This window comes from Syngnathoides biaculeatus, chromosome 20, assembly GCF_019802595.1.
Source record: "Syngnathoides biaculeatus isolate LvHL_M chromosome 20, ASM1980259v1, whole genome shotgun sequence".
Classification (NCBI taxonomy): Eukaryota; Metazoa; Chordata; class Actinopteri; order Syngnathiformes; family Syngnathidae; genus Syngnathoides; species Syngnathoides biaculeatus.
This window is the reverse complement of record NC_084659.1, coordinates 16,571,532-16,584,727: the sequence shown is the minus strand read 5'-3', so window position 1 is coordinate 16,584,727 and position 13,196 is coordinate 16,571,532. Positions and strand designations below refer to the sequence as shown.

Genomic DNA, 13,196 nt, shown 5'->3' with positions numbered 1-13,196 from the left:
ACCCTCATGGATCTGAAATAGCTCAGTTGGGAGAGCATAAGACAAAATACCTAAAGGTCCCTGGTTTCAGCATTTAGTACAGAATTATGTGCTTTTTGGCTCTTATGAAACATCTGGTTATGTTTTGCGGAATGTTTTGGTTCTTTGATAGAGTTGCAACCAGGCAACAGTTCCCACCCTCATGGATCAGAAATAGCTCAGTTGGGAGAGCGTTAGACTGAAGATCTAAAGGTCCCTGGTTCAATCCCTGGATTCAGCATTTAGTACAAAATTATGTGCTTTTTGGCTCTTATGAAACACCTTGTTATGTTTTGCGGAATGTTTTGGTTCTTTGATAGAGTTGCAACCAGGAAAAAGTTCCCACCTTCATGGATCAGAAATAGCTCAGTTGGGAGAGCGTTAGACTGAAGATCTAAAGTCCCTGGTTCAATTCCTGGTTTTAGCATTTAGTACAGAATTATGTGCTTTTTTGGCTCTTATGAAACATCTGGTTATGTTTTGCGGCATGTTTTGGTTCTTTTTGATAGAGTTGCAACCAGGCAACAGTTCCTACCCTCATGGAGCTGAAATGGCTCAGTTGGGAGAGCGTTAGACTGAAGATCTAAAGGTCCCTGGTTCAATCCCTGGTTTCAGCATTTAGTACAGAATTATGTGCTTTTTGGCTCTTATGAAACATCTGGTTATGTTTTGCGGCATGTTTTGGTTCTTTGATAGAGTTGCAACCAGACAACAGTTCCTACCCTCATGGAGCTGAAATAGCTCAGTTGGGAGAGCGTTAGACTGAAGATCTAAAGGTCCCTGGTTCAATCCCTGGTTTCAGCATTTAGTACAGAATTATGTGCTTTTTGGCTCTTATGAAACATCTGGTTATGTTTTGCGGCATGTTTTGGTTCTTTGATAGAGTTGCAACCAGGCAACAGTTCCCACCCTCATGGAGCTGAAATAGCTCATTGGGGGAGAGCGTTAGACTGAATCTAAAGGTCCCTGGTTCAATCCCTGGTTTCAGCATTTAGTACAGAATTATGTGTTTTTTTTCGGCACTTATTAAACATCTGGTTATGTTTTGCGGAATGTTTTGGTTCTTTGATTGAGTTGCAACCAGGCAACAGTTCCCACCCTCATGGATCTGAAATAGCTCAGTTGGGAGAGCGATAGACTGAAGATCTAAAGGTCCTTGGTTCAATCCCTGGTTTCAGCATTTAGTACAGAATTATGTGCTTTTTGGCTCTTATGAAACATCTGGTTATGTTTTGTGGAATGTTTTGGTTCTTTGATAGAGTTGCAACCAGGCAACAGTTCCCACCCTCATGGATCTGCAATATCTCAGTTGGGAGACCATAAGACAGAAGACCTAAATGTCCCTGGTTTCAGCATTGAGTACAGAATTATGTGCTTTTTGGCTCTTATGAAACATCTGGTTATGTTTTGCGGCATGTTTTGGTTCTTTGATAGAGTTGCAACCAGGCAACAGTTCCCACCCATATGGATCTGAAATAGCTCAGTTGGGAGAGCGTTAGACTGAAGATGTTAAGGTCCCTGGTTCAATCCCTGTTTTCAGCATTTAGTACAGAATTATGTGCTTTTTGGCTCTTATGAAACATCTGGTTATGTTTGCGGCATGTTTTGGTTCTTTGATAGAGTTGCAACCAGGCAACAGTTCCCACCCTCATGGAGCTGAAATAGCTCAGTTGGGAGAGCATTAGACTAAAGGTCCCTGGATCAATCCCTGGTTTCAGCATTTAGTACAGAATTATGTGCTTTTTTGGCTCTTATGAAACATCTGGTTATGTTTTGCGGAATGTTTTGGTTCTTTGATAGAGTTGCAACCAGGCAACAGTTCCTACCCTCATGGAGCTGAAATAGCTCAGTTGGGGGAGCGTAGACTGAAGATCTAAAGGTCCCTGGTTCAATCCCTGGTTTCAGCATTTAGTACAGAATTATGTGGTTTTTTTGGCACTTATTAAACATCTGGTTATGTTTTGCGGAATGTTTTGGTTCTTTGATTGAGTTGCAACCAGGCAACAGCTCCTACTCTCACGGAGCTGAAATAGCTCAGTTGGGAGAGCGTTAGACTGAAGATCTAAAGGTCCCTGGTTCAATCCCTGGTTTCAGCATTTAGTACAGAATTATGTGGTTTTTTTTCGGCACTTATTAAACATCTGGTTATGTTTTGCGGAATGTTTTGGTTATTTGATAGAGTTGCAACCAGGCAACAGTTCCCACCCTCATGGATCTGAAATAGCTCAGTTGGGAGAGCGGTAGACTGAAGATCTAAAGGTCCTTGTTTCAATCCCTGGTTTCAGCATTTAGTACAGAATTATGTGCTTTTTTGGCTCTTATTAAACATCTGGTTATGTTTTGCGGCATGTTTTGGTTCTTTGAAAGAGTTGCAACCAGCCAACAGTTCTTACCCTCATGGATCTGAAATAGCTCAGTTGGGAGAGCGTGAGACCGAAGATGTAAAGGTCCCTGGTTCAATCCCTGGTTTCAGCATTTAGTACAGAATTATGTGCTTTTTGGCTCTTATGAAACATCTGGTTATGTTTTGCGGAATGTTTTGGTTCTTTGATAGAGTTGCAACCAGGCAACAGTTCCTACCCTCATGGAGCTGAAATAGCTCAGTTGGGAGAGCGTTATACTGAAGATCTAAAGGTCCCTGGTTCAATCCCTGGTTTTAGCATTTAGTACAGAATTATGTGCTTTTTTTGGCTCTTATGAAACATCTGGTTATGTTTTGCGGAATGTTTTGGTTCTTTGATAGAGTTGCAACCAGGCAACAGTTCCCACCCTCATGGATCTGAAATAGCTCAGTTGGGAGAGCATAAGACAGAAGACCTAAAGGTCCCTGGTTTCAGCATTTAGTTCAGAATTATGTGCTTTTTGGCTCTTATGAAACATCTGGTTATGTTTTGCGGCATGTTTTGGTTCTTTGATAGAGTTGCAACCAGGCAACAGTTCCTACCCTCATGGAGCTGAAATAGCTCATTTGGGAGAGCGTTAGACTGAAAATCTAAAGGTCCCTGGTTCAATCCCTGGTTTCAGCATTTAGTACAGAATTATGTGTTTTTTTCGGCACTTATTAAACATCTGGTTATGTTTTGCGGAATGTTTTGGTTCTTTGATAGAGTTGCAACCAGGCAACAGTTCCCACCCTCATGGATCTGAAATAGCTCAGTTGGGAGAGCGTTAGACTGAAGATCTAAAGGTCCTTGGTTCAATCCCTGGTTTCAGCATTTAGTACAGAATTATGTGCTTTTTGGCTCTTATGAAACATCTGGTTATGTTTGTGGAATGTTTTGGTTCTTTGATAGAGTTGCAACCAGGCAACAGTTCCCACCCTCATGGATCTGCAATATCTCAGTTGGGAGACCATAAGACAGAAGACCAAATGTCCCTGGTTTCAGCATTGAGTACAGAATTATGTGCTTTTTGGCTCTTATGAAACATCTGGTTATGTTTTGCGGCATGTTTTGGTTCTTTGATAGAGTTGCAACCAGGCAACAGTTCCCACCCATATGGATCTGAAATAGCTCAGTTGGGAGAGCGTTAGACTGAAGATGTTAAGTCCCTGGTTCAATCCCTGTTTTCAGCATTTAGTACAGAATTATGTGCTTTTTGGCTCTTATGAAACATCTGGTTATGTTTGCGGCATGTTTTGGTTCTTTGATAGAGTTGCAACCAGGCAACAGTTCCCACCCTCATGGAGCTGAAATAGCTCAGTTGGGAGAGCATTAGACTAAAGGTCCCTGGATCAATCCCTGGTTTCAGCATTTAGTACAGAATTATGTGCTTTTTTGGCTCTTATGAAACATCTGGTTATGTTTTGCGGAATGTTTTGGTTCTTTGATAGAGTTCCAACCAGGCAACAGTTCCTACCCTCATGGAGCTGAAATAGCTCAGTTGGGAGAGCGTTAGACTGAAGATCTAAAGGTCCCTGGTTCAATCCCTGGTTTCAGCATTTAGTACAGAATTATGTGGTTTTTTTCGGCACTTATTAAACATCTGGTTATGTTTTGCGGCATGTTTTGGTTCTTTGATAGAGTTGCAACCAGGCAACAGTTCCAACCCTCATGGATCAGAAATAGCTCAGTTGGGAGAGCATAAGACAAAAGGCCTAAAGGTCCCTGGTTCAATCCCTGGTTTCAGCATTTAGTACAGAATTATGTGCTTTTTGGCTCTTATGAAACATCTGGTTATGTTTTGTGGAATGTTTTGGTTCTTTGATAGAGTTGCAACCAGGCAACAGTTCCTACCCTCATGGAGCTGAAATAGCTCAGTTGGGAGAGCGTTAGACTGAAGATCTAAAGGTCCCTGGTTCAATCCCTGGTTTCAGCATTTAGTACAGAATTATGTGCTTTTTGGCTCTTATGAAACATCTGGTTATGTTTTGCGGCATGTTTTGGTTCTTTGATAGAGTTGCAACCAGGCAACAGTTCCTACCCTCATGGAGCTGAAATAGCTCAGTTGGGAGAGCGTTAGACTGAAGATCTAAAGGTTCCTGGTTCAATCCCTGGTTCAGCAGCATTTAGTACAGAATTATGTGTTTTTTTTTTCGGCACTTATGAAACATCTGGTTATGTTTTGCGGCATGTTTTGGTTCTTTGATAGAGTTGCAACCAGGCAACAGTTTTCCCCTCATGGATCTGCAATAGCTCAGTTGGGAGAGCACAAGACAGAAGACCTAAAGGTCCCTGGTTTCAGCATTGAGTACAGAATTATGTGCTTTTTGGCTCTTATGAAACATCTGGTTATGTTTTGCGGAATGTTTTGGTTCTTTGATCGAGTTGCAACCAGGCAACAGTTCCCACCCTCATGGATCTGAAATAGCTCATTTGGGAGAGCATAAGACAAAATACCTAAAGGTCCCTGGTTTCAGCATTGAGTACAGAATTATGTGCTTTTTGGCTCTTATGAAACATCTGGTTATGTTTTGCGGAATGTGTTGGTTCTTTGATCGAGTTGCAACCTGGCAACAGTTCCTACCCTCATGGATCTGAAATAGCTCAGTTGGGAGAGCATAAGTCAAAAGACCTAAAGGTCCCTGGTTTCAGCATTTAGTACAGAATTATGTGCTTTTTGGCTCTTATGAAACATCTGGTTATGTTTTGCGGCATGTTTTGGTTCTTTGATAGAGTTGCAACCAGGCAACAGTTCCCACCCTCATGGATCTGAAATAACTCAGTTGGGAGAGCATAAGACAAAAGACCTAAAGGTCCCTGGTTTCAGCATTTAGTACAGAATTATGTGCTTTTTGGCTCTTATGAAACATCTGGTTATGTTTGCGGCATGTTTTGGTTCTTTGATAGAGTTGCAACCAGGCAACAGTTCCCACCCTCATGGATCTGAAATAGCTCAGTTGGGAGACCATAAGACAGAAGACCTAAAGGTCCCTGGTTTCAGCATTGAGTACAGAATTATGTGCTTTTTGGCTCTTATGAAACATCTGGTTATGTTTTGCGGCATGTTTTGGTTCTTTGATAGAGTTGCAACCAGGCAACAGTTCCCACCCATATGGATCTGAAATAGCTCAGTTGGGAGAGCATTAGACTGAAGATCTAAAGGTCCCTGGTTCAATCCCTGGTTTCAGCATTTAGTACAGAATTATGTGTTTTTTTTCGGCACTTATTAAACATCTGGTTATGTTTTGCGGAATGTTTTGGTTCTTTGATAGAGTTGCAACCAGGCAACAGTTCCTACCCTCATGGAGCTGAAATAGCTAAGTTGGGAGAGCGTTAGACTGAAGATCTAAAGGTCCCTGGTTCAATCCCTGGTTTCAGCATTTAGTACAGAATTATGTGCTTTTTGGCTCTTATGAAACATCTGGTTATTTTTGCGGCATGTTTTGGTTCTTTGATAGAGTTGCAACCAGGCAACAGTTCCTACCCTCATGGAGCTGAAATAGCTCAGTTGGGAGAGCGTTAGACTGAAGATCTAAAGGTCTCTGGTTCAATCCCTGGTTTCAGCATTTAGTACAGAATTATGTGTTTTTTTTTCGGCACTTATGAAACATCTGGTTATGTTTTGCGGCATGTTTTGGTTCTTTGATAGAGTTGCAACCAGGCAACAGTTTCTCCCCTCATGGATCTGCAATAGCTCAGTTGGGAGAGCATAAGACAGAAGACCTAAAGGTCCCTGGTTTCAGCATTGAGTACAGAATTATGTGCTTTTTGGCTCTTATGAAACATCTGGTTATGTTTTGCGGAATGTTTTGGTTCTTTGATCGAGTTGCAACCAGGCAACAGTTCCCACCCTCATGGATCTGAAATATCTCATTTGGGAGAGCATAAGTCAAAAGACCTAAAGGTCCCTGGTTTCAGCATTTAGTACAGAATTATGTGGGTTTTTTTCGGCACTTACTAAACATCTGGTAATGTTTTGCGGAATGTTTTGGTTCTTTGATTGAGTTGCAACCAGGCAACAGTTCCCACCCTCATGGATCTGAAATAGCTCAGTTGGGAGAGCATAAGACAAAAGACCTAAAGGTCCCTGGTTTCAGCATTTAGTACAGAATTATGTGCTTTTTGGCTCTTATGAAACATCTGGTTATGTTTTGCGGCATGTTTTGGTTCTTTGATAGAGTTGCAACCAGGCAACAGTTCCCACCCTCATGGATCTGAAATAACTCAGTTGGGAGAGCATAAGACAAAAGACCTAAAGGTCCCTGGTTTCAGCATTTAGTACAGAATTATGTGCTTTTTGGCTCTTATGAAACATCTGGTTATGTTTGCGGCATGTTTTGGTTCTTTGATAGAGTTGCAACCAGGCAACAGTTCCCACCCTCATGGATCTGAAATAGCTCAGTTGGGAGACCATAAGACAGAAGACCTAAAGGTCCCTGGTTTCAGCATTGAGTACAGAATTATGTGCTTTTTGGCTCTTATGAAACATCTGGTTATGTTTTGCGGCATGTTTTGGTTCTTTGATAGAGTTGCAACCAGGCAACAGTTCTTACCCTCATGGAGCTGAAATAGCTCATTTGGGAGAGCATTAGACTGAAGATCTAAAGGTCCCTGGTTCAATCCCTGGTTTCAGCATTTAGTACAGAATTATGTGTTTTTTTTCGGCACTTATTAAACATCTGGTTATGTTTTGCGGAATGTTTTGGTTCTTTGATAGAGTTGCAACCAGGCAACAGTTCCTACCCTCATGGAGCTGAAATAGCTCATTTGGGAGAGCGTTAGACTGAAGATCTAAAGGTCCCTGGTTCAATCCCTGGCTTCAGCATTTAGTACAAAATTATGTGCTTTTTTTGGCTCTTATTAAACATCTGGTTATGTTTTGCGGCATGTTTTGGTTCTTTGATAGAGTTGCAACCAGGCAACAGTTCCCACCCTCATGGAGCTGAAATAGCTCAGTTGGGAGAGCGTTAGACTGAAGATCTAAAGGTCCCTGGTTCTATCCCTGGTTTCAGCATTTAGTACAAAATTATGTGCTTTTTTTGGCTCTTATTAAACATCTGGTTATGTTTTGCGGCATGTTTTGGTTCTTTGATAGAGTTGCAACCAGGCAACAGTTCCCACCCTCATGGATCTTAAATAGCTCAGTTGGGAGAGCATAAGACAAAAGACCTAAAGGGCCCTGGTTCAATCCCTGGTTTCAGCATTTAGTACAGAATTATGTGCTTTTTGGCTCTTATGAAACATCTGGTTATGTTTTGCGGCATGTTTTGGTTCTTTGATAGAGTTGCAACCAGGCAACAGTTCCTACCCTCATGGAGCTGAAATAGCTCAGTTGGGAGAGCGTTAGACTGAAGATCTAAAGGTCCCTGGTTCAATTCCTGGTTTCAGCATTTAGTAAAGATTTATGTGCTTTTTGGCTCTTATGAAACATCTGGTTATGTTTTGCGGCATGTTTTGGTTCTTTGATAGAGTTGCAACCAGGCAACAGTTCCTACCCTCATGGAGCTGAAATAGCTCAGTTGGGAGAGCGTTAGACTGAAGATCTAAAGGTCCCTGGTTCAATCCCTGGTTTCAGCATTTAGTACAGAATTATGTGCTTTTTGGCTCTTATGAAACATCTGGTTATGTTTTGCGGCATGTTTTGGTTCTTTGATAGAGTTGCAACCAGGCAACAGTTCCTACCCTCATGGAGCTGAAATAGCTCAGTTGGGAGCGTTAGACTGAAGATCTAAAGGTCCCTGGTTCAATCCCTGGTTTCAGCATTTAGTACAGAATTATGTGTTTTTTTTCGGCACTTATTAAACATCTGGTTATGTTTTGCGGAATGTTTTGGTTCTTTGATTGAGTTGCAACCAGGCAACAGTTCCCACCCTCATGGAGCTGAAATAGCTCAGTTGGGAGAGCGTTAGACTGAAGATCTAAAGGTCCCTGGTTCAATCCCTGGTTTCAGAATTATGTGCTTTTTGGCTCTTATGAAACATCTGGTTATGTTTTGCGGAATGTTTTGGTTCTTTGATAGAGTTGCAACCAGGCAACAGTTCCCACCCTCATGGATCAGAAATAGCTCAGTTGGGAGAGCGTTAGACTGAAGATCTAAACGTCCCTGGTTCAATCCCTGGTTTTAGCATTTAGTACAAAATTATGTGCTTTTTTTGGCTCTTATGAAACATCTGCTTATGTTTTGCGGCATGTTTTGGTTCTTTGAAAGAGTTGCAACCAGGCAACAGTTCCCACCCTCATGGATCTGACATAGCTCAGTTGGGAGAGCGTGAGACCGAAGATGTAAAGGTCCCTGGTTCAATCCCTGGTTTCAGCAATTAGTACAGAACTATGTGCTTTTTGGCTCTTATGAAACATCTGGTAATGTTTTCCGGCATGTTTTGGTTTTTGACAGAGTTGCAAACAGGCAACCTTTCCCAGCCTCATGGAGCTGAAATAGCTCAGTTGGGAGAGCGTTCGACTGAAGATCTAAAGGTCCCGGTTCAATCCCTGACTTCAGCATTTAGTACAAAATTATGTGCTTTTTGGCTCTTATGAAACATCTGGTTATGTTTTGCGAATGTTTTGGTTCTTTGATAGAGTTGCAACCAGGCAAAAGTTCCCACCCTCATGGATCAGAAATATCTCAGTTGGGAGAGCGTTGACTGAAGATCTAAATGTCCCTGGTTCAATCCCTGGTTTTAGCATTTAGTACAGAATTATGTGCTTTTTGGCTCTTATGAAACATCTGGTTATGTTTTGCGGCATGTTTTGGTTCTTTGATAGAGTTGCAACCAGGCAACAGTTCCTACCCTCATGGAGTTGAAATAGCTCAGTTGGAGAGCGTTAGACTGAAGATCTAAAGGTCCCTGGTTCAATCCCTGGTTTCAGCATTTAAAACAGAATTATGTGCTTTTTGGCTCTTATGAAACATCTGGTTATGTTTTGCGGCATGTTTTGGTTCTTTGATAGAGTTGCAACCAGGCAACAGTTCCTACCCTCATGGAGCTGAAATAGCTCAGTTGGGAAAGCGTTAGACTGAAGATCTAAAGGTCCCTGGTTCAATCCCTGGTTTCAGCATTTAGTACAGAATTATGTGGGTTTTTTTCGGCACTTATTAAACATCTGGTTATGTTTTGCGGAATGTTTTGGTTCTTTGATAGAGTTGCAACCAGGCAACAGTTCCCACCCTCATGGATCAGAAATAGCTCAGTTGGGAGAGCGTTAGACTGAAGATCTAAACGTCCCTGGTTCAATCCCTGGTTTTAGCATTTAGTACAGAACTATGTGCTTTTTGGCTCTTATGAAACATCTGGTAATGTTTTCCGGCATGTTTTGGTTTTTGACAGAGTTGCAAACAGGCAACCTTTCCCAGCCTCATGGAGCTGAAATAGCTCAGTTGGGAAAGCGTTAGACTGAAGATCTAAAGGTCCCTGGTTCAATCCCTGGCTTCAGCATTTAGTACAAAATTATGTGCTTTTTGGCTCTTATGAAACATCTGGTTATGTTTTGCGGAATGTTTTGGTTCTTTGATAGAGTTGCAACCAGGCAAAAGTTCCCACCCTCATGGATCAGAAATATCTCAGTTGGGAGAGCGTTAGACTGAAGATCTAAATGTCCCTGGTTCAATCCCTGGTTTCAGCATTTAGTACAGAATTATGTGCTTTTTGGCTCTTATGAAACATCTGGTTATGTTTTGCGGCATGTTTTGGTTCTTTGATAGAGTTGCAACCAGGCAACAGTTCCTACCCTCATGGAGCTGAAATAGCTCAGTTGGGAGAGCGTTAGACTGAAGATCTAAAGGTCCCTGGTTCAATCCCTGGTTTCAGCATTTAGTACAGAATTATGTGGGTTTTTTTCGGCACTTATTAAACATCTGGTTATGTTTTGCGGAATGTTTTGGTTCTTTGATTGAGTTGCAACCAGGCAACAGTTCCCACCCTCATGGATCTGAAATAGCTCAGTTGGGAGAGCGTTAGACTGAAGATCTAAAGTCCTGGTTCAATCCCTGGTTTCAGCATTTAGTACAGAATTATGTTCTTTTTGGCTCTTATGAAACATCTGGTTATGTTTTGCGGAATGTTTTGGTTCTTTGATAGAGTTGCAACCAGGCAACAGTTCCCACCCTCATGGATCTGCAATATCTCAGTTGGGAGACCATAAGACAGAAGACCTAATGGTCCCTGGTTTCAGCATTGAGTACAGAATTATGTGCTTTTTGGCTCTTATGAAACATTTGGTTATGTTTTGCGGCATGTTTTGGTTCTTTGATAGAGTTGCAACCAGGCAACAGTTCCCACCCATATGGAGCTGAAATAGCTCAGTTGGGAGAGCGTTAGACTGAAGATCTAAAGGTCCCTGGTTCAATCCATGGTTTCAGCATTTAGTACAGAATTATGTGCTTTTTGGCTCTTATGAAACATCTGGTTATGTTTTGCGGCATGTTTTGGTTCTTTGATAGAGTTGCAACCAGGCAACAGTTCCTACCCACATGGAGCTGAAATAGCTCACTTGGGAGGGCGTTAGACTGAAGATCTAAAGGTCCCTGGTTCAATCCCTGGTTTCAGCATTTAGTACAGAATTATGTGGTTTTTTTTCGGCACTTATTAAACATCTGGTTATGTTTTGCGGAATGTTTTGGTTCTTTGATTGAGTTGCAACCAGGCAACAGTTCCCACCCTCATGGAGCTGAAATAGCTCAGTTGGGAGAGCGTTAGACTGAAGATCTAAAGGTCCCTGGTTCAATCCCTGGTTTCAGCATTTAGTACAGAATTATGTGCTTTTTGGCTCTTATGAAACATCTGGTTATGTTTTGCGGAATGTTTTGGTTCTTTGATAGAGTTGCAACCAGGCAACAGTTCCCACCCTCATGGATCTGCAATATCTCAGTTGGGAGACCATAAGACAGAAGACCTAAATGTCCCTGGTTTCAGCATTGAGTACAGAATTATGTGCTTTTTGGCTCTTATGAAACATCTGGTTATGTTTTGCGGCATGTTTTGGTTCTTTGATAGAGTTGCAACCAGGCAACAGTTCCTATCCTCATGGAGCTGAAATAGCTCAGTTGGGAGAGCGTTAGACTGAAGATCTAAAGGTCCCTGGTTCAATCCCTGGTTTCAGCATTTAGTACAGAATTATGTGGTTTTTTTTCGGCACTTATTAAACATCTGGTTATGTTTTGCGGAATGTTTTGGTTCTTTGATTGAGTTGCAACCAGGCAACAGTTCCCACCCTCATGGATCTGAAATAGCTCAGTTGGGAGAGCGGTAGACTGAAGATCTAAAGGTCCTTGTTTCAATCCCTGGTTTCAGCATTTAGTACAGAATTATGTGCTTTTTGACTCTTATGAAACATCTGGTTATGTTTTGCGGAATGTTTTGGTTCTTTGATAGAGTTGCAACCAGGCAACAGTTCCCACCCTCATGGATCTGAAATAGCTCAGTTGGGAGAGCATAAGACAAAAGACCTAAAGGTCCCTGGTTTCAGCATTTAGTACAAAATTATGTGGTTTTTGGCTCTTATGAAACATCTGGTTATGTTTTGCGGAATGTTTTGGTTCTTTGATAGAGTTGCAACCAGGCAACAGTTCCTACCCTCATGGAGCAGAAATAGCTCAGTTGGGAGAGCGTTAGACTGAAGATCTAAAGTCCCTGGTTCAATCCCTGGTTTTAGCATTTAGTACAGAATTATGTGCTTTTTTGGCTCTTATGAAACATCTGCTTATGTTTTGCGGCATGTTTTGGTTCTTTGAAAGAGTTGCAACCAGGCAACAGTTCCCACCCTCATGGATCTGACATAGCTCAGTTGGGAGAGCGTTAGACCGAAAGAAAGGTCCCTGGTTCAATCCCTGGTTTCAGCATTTAGTACAGAATTATGTGCTTTTTGGCTCTTATGAAACATCTGGTAATGTTTTCCGGCATGTTTTGGTTTTTGACAGAGTTGCAAACAGGCAACCTTTCCCAGCCTCATGGAGCTGAAATAGCTCAGTTGGGAGAGCGTTCGACTGAAGATCTAAAGGTCCCTGGTTCAATCCCTGACTTCAGCATTTAGTACAAAATTATGTGCTTTTTGGCTCTTATGAAACATCTGGTTATGTTTTGCGGAATGTTTTGGTTCTTTGATAGAGTTGCAACCAGGCAAAAGTTCCCACCCTCATGGATCAGAAATAGCTCAGTTGGGAGAGCGTTAGACTGAAGATCTAAATGTCCCTGGTTCAATCCCTGGTTTTAGCATTTAGTACAGAATTATGTGCTTTTTTGGCTCTTATGAAACATCTGGTTATGTTTTGCGGCATGTTTTGGTTCTTTGATAGAGTTGCAACAGGCAACAGTTCCTACCCTCATGGAGTTGAAATAGCTCAGTTGGGAGAGCGTTAGACTGAAGATCTAAAGGTCCCTGGTTCAATCCCTGGTTTCAGCATTTAAAACAGAATTATGTGCTTTTTGGCCCTTATTAAACATTTGGTGATGTTTTGCGGCATGTTTTGGTTCTTTGAGAGTTGCAACCAGGCAACAGTTCCTACCCTCATGGAGCTGAAATAGCTCAGTTGGGAGAGCGTTAGACTGAAGATCTAAAGGTCCCTGGTTCAATCCCTGGTTTCAGCATTTAGTACAGAATTATGTGCTTTTTTGGCACTTATTAAACATCTGGTTATGTTTTGCGGCATGTTTTGGTTCTTTGACAGAGTTGCAACCAGGCAACAGTTCCTACCCTCACGGAGCTGAAATAGCTCAGTTGGGAGAGCGTTAGACTGAAGATCTAAAGGTCCCTGGTTCAATCCCTGGTTTCAGCATTTAGTACAGAATTATGTGCTTTTTG

General features: G+C 41.8%; 27 non-coding genes across 27 annotated transcripts; all 27 read left to right on the top strand.

Annotated features, from left to right (window-relative positions):
• The first annotated feature begins 562 nt into the window (after positions 1-562).
• Positions 563-635, top strand: trnaf-gaa (transfer RNA phenylalanine (anticodon GAA)). Its single transcript has one exon. It is a non-coding gene; the product is annotated as a tRNA-Phe (tRNA).
• Positions 636-749: 114 nt separating this feature from the next.
• Positions 750-822, top strand: trnaf-gaa (transfer RNA phenylalanine (anticodon GAA)). The gene has a single exon. It is a non-coding gene; the product is annotated as a tRNA-Phe (tRNA).
• A 114-nt stretch (positions 823-936) lies between these two features.
• Positions 937-1,008, top strand: trnas-uga (transfer RNA serine (anticodon UGA)). The gene has a single exon. It is a non-coding gene; the product is annotated as a tRNA-Ser (tRNA).
• A 1,033-nt stretch (positions 1,009-2,041) lies between these two features.
• trnaf-gaa (transfer RNA phenylalanine (anticodon GAA)) lies at positions 2,042-2,114 on the top strand. Its single transcript has one exon. It is a non-coding gene; the product is annotated as a tRNA-Phe (tRNA).
• Positions 2,115-2,607: 493 nt separating this feature from the next.
• Positions 2,608-2,680, top strand: trnaf-gaa (transfer RNA phenylalanine (anticodon GAA)). The gene has a single exon. It is a non-coding gene; the product is annotated as a tRNA-Phe (tRNA).
• Positions 2,681-2,971: 291 nt separating this feature from the next.
• On the top strand, positions 2,972-3,044 carry trnaf-gaa (transfer RNA phenylalanine (anticodon GAA)). Its single transcript has one exon. It is a non-coding gene; the product is annotated as a tRNA-Phe (tRNA).
• Positions 3,045-3,160: 116 nt separating this feature from the next.
• Positions 3,161-3,233, top strand: trnaf-gaa (transfer RNA phenylalanine (anticodon GAA)). Its single transcript has one exon. It is a non-coding gene; the product is annotated as a tRNA-Phe (tRNA).
• Positions 3,234-3,885: 652 nt separating this feature from the next.
• Positions 3,886-3,958, top strand: trnaf-gaa (transfer RNA phenylalanine (anticodon GAA)). Its single transcript has one exon. It is a non-coding gene; the product is annotated as a tRNA-Phe (tRNA).
• Positions 3,959-4,262: 304 nt separating this feature from the next.
• trnaf-gaa (transfer RNA phenylalanine (anticodon GAA)) lies at positions 4,263-4,335 on the top strand. The gene has a single exon. It is a non-coding gene; the product is annotated as a tRNA-Phe (tRNA).
• A 1,181-nt stretch (positions 4,336-5,516) lies between these two features.
• Positions 5,517-5,589, top strand: trnaf-gaa (transfer RNA phenylalanine (anticodon GAA)). Its single transcript has one exon. It is a non-coding gene; the product is annotated as a tRNA-Phe (tRNA).
• A 117-nt stretch (positions 5,590-5,706) lies between these two features.
• On the top strand, positions 5,707-5,779 carry trnaf-gaa (transfer RNA phenylalanine (anticodon GAA)). The gene has a single exon. It is a non-coding gene; the product is annotated as a tRNA-Phe (tRNA).
• Positions 5,780-5,892: 113 nt separating this feature from the next.
• On the top strand, positions 5,893-5,965 carry trnaf-gaa (transfer RNA phenylalanine (anticodon GAA)). The gene has a single exon. It is a non-coding gene; the product is annotated as a tRNA-Phe (tRNA).
• A 996-nt stretch (positions 5,966-6,961) lies between these two features.
• trnaf-gaa (transfer RNA phenylalanine (anticodon GAA)) lies at positions 6,962-7,034 on the top strand. The gene has a single exon. It is a non-coding gene; the product is annotated as a tRNA-Phe (tRNA).
• Positions 7,035-7,340: 306 nt separating this feature from the next.
• trnaf-gaa (transfer RNA phenylalanine (anticodon GAA)) lies at positions 7,341-7,413 on the top strand. The gene has a single exon. It is a non-coding gene; the product is annotated as a tRNA-Phe (tRNA).
• A 303-nt stretch (positions 7,414-7,716) lies between these two features.
• trnaf-gaa (transfer RNA phenylalanine (anticodon GAA)) lies at positions 7,717-7,789 on the top strand. Its single transcript has one exon. It is a non-coding gene; the product is annotated as a tRNA-Phe (tRNA).
• Positions 7,790-7,903: 114 nt separating this feature from the next.
• Positions 7,904-7,976, top strand: trnaf-gaa (transfer RNA phenylalanine (anticodon GAA)). Its single transcript has one exon. It is a non-coding gene; the product is annotated as a tRNA-Phe (tRNA).
• Positions 7,977-8,278: 302 nt separating this feature from the next.
• Positions 8,279-8,351, top strand: trnaf-gaa (transfer RNA phenylalanine (anticodon GAA)). Its single transcript has one exon. It is a non-coding gene; the product is annotated as a tRNA-Phe (tRNA).
• Positions 8,352-9,385: 1,034 nt separating this feature from the next.
• Positions 9,386-9,458, top strand: trnaf-gaa (transfer RNA phenylalanine (anticodon GAA)). The gene has a single exon. It is a non-coding gene; the product is annotated as a tRNA-Phe (tRNA).
• Positions 9,459-9,762: 304 nt separating this feature from the next.
• On the top strand, positions 9,763-9,835 carry trnaf-gaa (transfer RNA phenylalanine (anticodon GAA)). Its single transcript has one exon. It is a non-coding gene; the product is annotated as a tRNA-Phe (tRNA).
• A 301-nt stretch (positions 9,836-10,136) lies between these two features.
• On the top strand, positions 10,137-10,209 carry trnaf-gaa (transfer RNA phenylalanine (anticodon GAA)). The gene has a single exon. It is a non-coding gene; the product is annotated as a tRNA-Phe (tRNA).
• A 478-nt stretch (positions 10,210-10,687) lies between these two features.
• On the top strand, positions 10,688-10,760 carry trnaf-gaa (transfer RNA phenylalanine (anticodon GAA)). The gene has a single exon. It is a non-coding gene; the product is annotated as a tRNA-Phe (tRNA).
• A 114-nt stretch (positions 10,761-10,874) lies between these two features.
• Positions 10,875-10,947, top strand: trnaf-gaa (transfer RNA phenylalanine (anticodon GAA)). The gene has a single exon. It is a non-coding gene; the product is annotated as a tRNA-Phe (tRNA).
• Positions 10,948-11,065: 118 nt separating this feature from the next.
• Positions 11,066-11,138, top strand: trnaf-gaa (transfer RNA phenylalanine (anticodon GAA)). The gene has a single exon. It is a non-coding gene; the product is annotated as a tRNA-Phe (tRNA).
• Positions 11,139-11,427: 289 nt separating this feature from the next.
• trnaf-gaa (transfer RNA phenylalanine (anticodon GAA)) lies at positions 11,428-11,500 on the top strand. The gene has a single exon. It is a non-coding gene; the product is annotated as a tRNA-Phe (tRNA).
• A 1,224-nt stretch (positions 11,501-12,724) lies between these two features.
• trnaf-gaa (transfer RNA phenylalanine (anticodon GAA)) lies at positions 12,725-12,797 on the top strand. Its single transcript has one exon. It is a non-coding gene; the product is annotated as a tRNA-Phe (tRNA).
• Positions 12,798-12,909: 112 nt separating this feature from the next.
• On the top strand, positions 12,910-12,982 carry trnaf-gaa (transfer RNA phenylalanine (anticodon GAA)). The gene has a single exon. It is a non-coding gene; the product is annotated as a tRNA-Phe (tRNA).
• Positions 12,983-13,097: 115 nt separating this feature from the next.
• Positions 13,098-13,170, top strand: trnaf-gaa (transfer RNA phenylalanine (anticodon GAA)). Its single transcript has one exon. It is a non-coding gene; the product is annotated as a tRNA-Phe (tRNA).
• Positions 13,171-13,196: the final 26 nt, after the last annotated feature.